The following is a 5,842-nucleotide window of genomic DNA, read 5'->3' as shown; positions in this document are numbered from 1 at the left end:
GCCGCAGCCCCGCGTCTGGCGCACGGAGGACAACGTGGGGGCTGCCCCATGGGCACCGGTGAAACACCCACACTGGAACCCCGGGGCAGAGCTGAGAAAAGTGCGGCAGAGAGTTCCACAAACAAAGTAAATTACCTGCCAGGAAGGAAATCCCTCAACAGCAGATATTTCAAATACATAAAATAGGAAAAAAAAACAAAAGAAATGGTAAATGTGTTGCTTTTGAACATAACTGCATTCACATGCATAATCAGGCTGAAGAGACATCAGACTAGACACTCTGCTTTATGGTATCTCTATTTCTTTCCTGCCATAGATATAAAGATTTCACAGCTCTTTTCAGCAGAGGAAATGTGAGCTGGATGCTCTCAGTAATTCAATTGCTTGCTCATATAATCACATTGTAAAGGTAACAGTAATGCTGTACAGGGAGGGGAAAAAAAAGACCAGCTTCTTCCACTCTCCTATTCAAAGTGTAAATGTCATGCTTTTTATGCATGAAAATCAATGAAGGAATGAATCTTGCATATTTTTTAGGAGATAATTCATACGTGCATCAGGAATGACACACTTCTATCAGCAGAAGCGTGTTACACGACTTGAAGCAGGCGCTGCAGGGATTTCCATTGATACCAGAGCCCAGAGCCCACTGAGCGGTGACGCGACGCAGCTGTGAGAGCACACGGGGCTGCGGGCGCGGGGCGCTGAGCCCGCCCCGCCGCGTCCCCGCGTCCCCAGCCCGCCCCGCCGCGTCCCCGCGTCCCCAGCCCGCCCCGCCGCGTCCCCGCGGCACCAGCCGCTGCCCGCCGGGGCCGCGCTGAGAGACGCGCCAACAGGGCGCTCTGCGGAGACGCGTGCAGCCGTGGGAACACGCGAGCCCACGAGTCATTCCAGAGTCTGATTTACTAGAGACAGTGCTCATTCTGCTAAACTTCTGCGTGCTGCAAAACCGCTTTGGTACCGCATGTGCCTTATTTTGCACAATTTCTGTACTGTCTGAGATGAGGAACCTCCCTTGCTTTCCCATACATTCTCACAGCGCTCAGGGAACAGGTGGTCTGTGCTACAGCAGATTGTAACAGCAGTAGTGCCTGTTATAATCAGGAGGGCAGCTCTGTTTCTCTTCTTCAGTTAGCCCTGTGGAAGATGACAGTCAGGTCTATGTGTGATTTCCTAAATTTTAGCCAGATTTTAAAAGACTGTTCTAAGAAACACTGAGAAAGAAACCTGTGGATTTATCTCATTCTGTTCGCTGTTTTTCTGGTGTACAAAATAGAAAAGAGATGAGAGCAAATAGGAAGCTATTTGAATTCAAGGTTCAGAAGATATATGTGAAAACTTGGAGCCTCTGAGAACAGCTCTGGCTCTTTGGTTTAACTCTGCACTCTGCACATACTCTTCGACAAGGAGAACTATCCTTTATTGGTTGTCACAATGCATTTTTTCTTCTTCTTGCAAGTGGCAGATCAATGCTGGAGGCTTAGAAACAAGAGGAGAGTGTCACCAGGAAACAAATATCTCCAAGGAAAAGGTGAGTGGTGCAATTTCAAATTCAGAGTACATCTTCGAGCACTTGGTACTGAAGGTTTTTGTTGGCTGGTGGTTTTGGTTTTTCTGATTTTTGAACTCTTTGAACTGTATTCTACTTGACTGGATTGCAATAGTGTATTGGCTCTCAAAATGAGCAATGTATGAGAAGGGAATATATTGGTATTAAAGTCTTATTCAGAAAACTTGTGGGTAGTGAATGGTTTCCTGGAAAAGTGAGTTATAAGTATGAACGGAGTATCCAAAAGTAAAAGTGTGTTCACTTTTAACTTGCCTTTTATGTTGTTATTCATATGACATCCATCCTTGACCTTTAAACAGGCTTTTTGTGACAGCACTATTTCACATCTAAGTCCTTGACAAGTATAAATGCCTAAGAGAGCAGTCAGATTAATAGTTTGCATTGCATATACGTAAGAAAAGATGGTAAGTCACAGGGTCTTATTTTCTATCACTGTGAATATCAAGAGCTGCTAATTATAAGCAGTTTAGGAATCCCATCGGTTGTGTTAATTTTAGTACATAGGCTCGTGGGTTTGGAAGTTCGAATCTGAGTTAGCTTGTTTGTCTTTCACTATGCAACAGTATTATTCTCACCAAACATTTTCAGTCAGTTAATCAAGGAAAAGCAACCACGTTGTTGTTTGTTTGGAGAGGAATCCATGAAATTCCTTGACCACCACTGTTCTTGATGGTTCCCTGAACAAACTGTGGCCTGTGTCCTCACTCTGACCCTCCCCCTCACGTGGTGCTGGGGGAGCAGTGCCCATCGCCAGCAGAACTGCTCCTGCTCTCCTTGGTGCCCTGTGACCTGCCACGCGTCGGTGGGACAACAAACAGCCCTTCTCTAGGTACGTGGTTGGAAAATTCAGTGGAGTCCTACTCTTATATACATATATATTTATAAATTAATACATCATTTCTGTATCCAGATATGATTTGCAAACTGCACTTTCCACACTCACATATCCAGGCTTTGTTCTTGATGCTTGTAAGATAAGACACAATGATAACTAATTGCTTTATGATGAAAAAGGACAGAGGACCCTGACTTCTTCCATCTGCAGGCGTGCCTTTGGCTCGTGGTTCTGCACGTGGGCTCCATACTTGTGAGCAGATACCTCTTTCACAAAAGCTGAACTAGACCAAAGAAACGCGGGAGGACAGGCGCGTGACAGCCACGGATGTACCAGAGGTTTCAATGTCTTTGTCATGCTGCCGGGGCAGAGGGCTGGAACTTCTCCTACCAGCCCCGCCAGAGCTGATGCTGCCTCCTCTTCCTCATCTTCTGGGCAAGTGGGATGTGCCTGCACCTCCCCAGATAGTCCTGTGGTCCAGACTGGCAGCGGGTGACGCTGTGTTGACTGCCGGGGTTTTGGGTTCTCTGGGGCTCACCTCTCTGGAGCGTGTACGGGTGGAAATCGAGGCCCTGAGAGCTCTGTACTAGCAGAAATGTGCATATCTGCAGATTTTAGTTGCCTCCAAACTAAAGTGACAACATAGATGATGTTGCACGGAGCTTCACCACGGCTGGATGGTGGTTTATCTCAGTACATGACACTTAGAGCTGATCTTCCTCTGCAGTTAGAGCACGCACCAGGACGGCAGAGGCCAGAATCACCCTGCGGAGTCACTGCTCTTCCACGCGCTTCACCTGCTGCGGAAGGACAGACGGCTGTTCTCCTGCCACAGCGCGGGGGCTGCCCCGGGACGTGCTCAGCAAGACCGGCCGCCCTGCAGCTCGTGGGACTCACAGGCAAGCGCAGCACGGTGAGGTGGCGGGTTGACGTCGCGGGTGGCAGGGCACATGCTGGGGCACATGCTGGAAACCCCACACGGCATTGCTGCGGGGTCAGGGCTCCTCCTGGCAGCACTGATGCCCCCCCACTCTGCTTTGTCAGCATCGCGGATCGGGGGTTATGGACAGAGAAGTAGGAAGTAGAAAGTGAGTTTCGAACAACTCCTGTAAGTTGTTGTGAAAGCCAACTGAATTCTCATTGTCACGGGAAGATCGGGAGTACCAGTACTAGTGCCATCCATTGTTTTCTTCCTGTCCTCTGGGAACTTACCCTTTTTGTGTCTCTGTTCTGCTGTTAAGTCATTATGCCAGCACTTCTCTGCACTCTTAGAGCTATTTTAATTAACTTCAAAAAATCTGTACCCAAAATGTGCTTTAATAATACCTGAACGTAATATGATTTTTTTTCCCCTGGCAAAAAAATAAGGTATATTTTCACAATGTTAGACCCCATTCTCTTGCCACATACCAAGGCCAACACAAAACCCAGCATCCCTTTCTCAGTAGCTGCCTGTCCTGGTACAATAGACATTACCTGGTTGACTGTCTCCTCCTCCCCTCACCCATAATGAAATTTCTGGAGGACAGAAACATATTGACAAACAATATGTTGGTAATAGTGATGTTCACCTGGAGTGCTGGCCAGATTCACAGTACTCCAGTTCCCTGACCACCACGTCCCAAACCGTGACAGTAGGAATGGTCCATCTGTGAGACACTGGATGGAAACCTGGAGTCACTTCAGAGCCTTTTGGACGCCAGACCCACCCAGGAGTGATTAGTCAGTAACCGCAGGCACCGCCAGGCTCGATGGCAGAGCACCCTTCTCCAAGGACAGATAGCTTCAAAAGCGTGGTGGCCACCAGCAGCTCCCAGCAGGTAGAAGAGACACAGCAGATGGCAGAGGAAAGAGGCTGGACCCTGCTCCTGTTAATAACCCATCCTCCTCGACATCACAGTGCATCGAGCGAGATTAATCCAAACTGCATTATCTCCTGGAATTCATATTCCTCCGATAGAAGTGATGATGGAATCAGTTGCCTGGCTGAGCTGAACATTATTTATCTGCACTTGATCTTTCCAAGGCCACTGACAGATAGATAGATGGAAAAACGTTTATTCTCTCTGTGGTTTGTGTCATTTTCATGTAATGTCATCTGATCCCCCAGATGTCTCTCACATTTAAATGAGATTTATGCAAGAGTAGAATAAAGCTGATGAAAATCACAAACTTTGCAGAAGTAATTTGTGTTTGCCAGTTCCACAAACCTCACCCACACTGTTATCTTTCACCAGTAATATTGTTCCCTGACACCTGGATTATGCTGCGTTGTCCATTCCGTGTTTGTCAGGACTGGATTGTTGATATACTTCCAGCATCCATACACACAAACTAACATGCCCTGTCAAAACACTCGGTCTCACTCAAATGACAGCTGCTCCTTTAATCAGTCCCAGGTTAAGTGGATGATGATGTGATTGAAATTCATTAATAAAGCATGTGGAAGAGGATGTCTCTGTGGCACAGAAAGGGATCTGTCTGCTGTGGTGCCTGCTGCGGTGACAGAGGGTCCCAGGAGAGCGCACGTGCTGGGCAGACCCTGCAGGTGAGCGCTGGTGGGTGCGGGAGCTGCTGTCCCCTTGCTCCTGGTGCTCCTGCCCGGCACACCGGCCTTGGTGGCCCTGCCGTGCTGGCGGCTGGGCTGCCTGCCTTGGAAAGCAGTGCTGGAGCTCCCCGGCACGCCCAGGGCGAGTCCGTGTGAACCCGGCCCCTCTGCACAAATCCAGCACAGGGAGATGCGCTCAAGGGGCTCTGGAGGCGCAGCTGCCGTTGTGCTAGCCCTGTCACAGGAGGCTGGGCTGTCCACAGGCCATTTAAGCCTCTGTGCAGGGTTAGGTAAGTCAAGACTGCTCCCAGCCTGGGAAAACAGCCCTGCTCATGGCAAAAATCACTCCCCATGAAATGGGGCGTACGGTCAGCCTCTGGGTGGGATGCGGGATAGGAGCACGGGGTGCAGGGACGCTCCCCGTCTGAGTTTGCAGCTCTAAGCCAGATGTTTTTTCTCCTCATCCTATAACGCCTTCATGCTGTGGCCAGGGAGTCTCTGTGCATGCTGAACCCCTGAGCGTTTCTCCCTTTCAGATGCGGTACCTGACTGTCTCATGGCCCCAGCATGGCTGTGAAAGTCCAGAAGTTTTGCCTCATTACAGTTTTTGAAATAAGGCACTGAAAACAAGCAAACATTGTACGCTTTGGTCAGCTGGAGAAAATAGGAATCTAAAAAGTGTTACTGCCATTTGTGACATGAAAGGAGGATTATTAGAAGATATTGAAATGTACTGCCTCAAAAAAATGTCAACCTCTTTAGATTATTTTTTTGAAAATATGCCATATTCAGCTAATTTATAGTGTCTAAAAATAGCCTTCCTAGTAGCCAAAACGTGGTAGGGTATGTGCCCGCAGTGGAAATGCGATAAACCTCCAAAGTCACGCAG

The 5,842-nt window shown here is 48.4% G+C and overlaps 1 long non-coding RNA gene across 1 annotated transcript; it reads left to right on the top strand.

Annotated features, from left to right (window-relative positions):
• The first annotated feature begins 798 nt into the window (after positions 1-798).
• On the top strand, positions 799-4,577 carry LOC110360632 (uncharacterized). The gene is made up of 4 exons (XR_010472654.1): positions 799-957; positions 1,460-1,531; positions 2,159-2,399; positions 3,133-4,577. It is a non-coding gene; the product is annotated as an uncharacterized LOC110360632 (long non-coding RNA).
• The last annotated feature ends 1,265 nt before the right edge of the window (positions 4,578-5,842 follow it).

This window comes from Columba livia, chromosome 5 (genome assembly GCF_036013475.1).
Source record: "Columba livia isolate bColLiv1 breed racing homer chromosome 5, bColLiv1.pat.W.v2, whole genome shotgun sequence".
Lineage (NCBI taxonomy): Eukaryota > Metazoa > Chordata > Aves > Columbiformes > Columbidae > Columba > Columba livia.
Note: the sequence above shows the minus strand (reverse complement) of the source record. Positions and strands in the feature narration are given on the sequence as shown.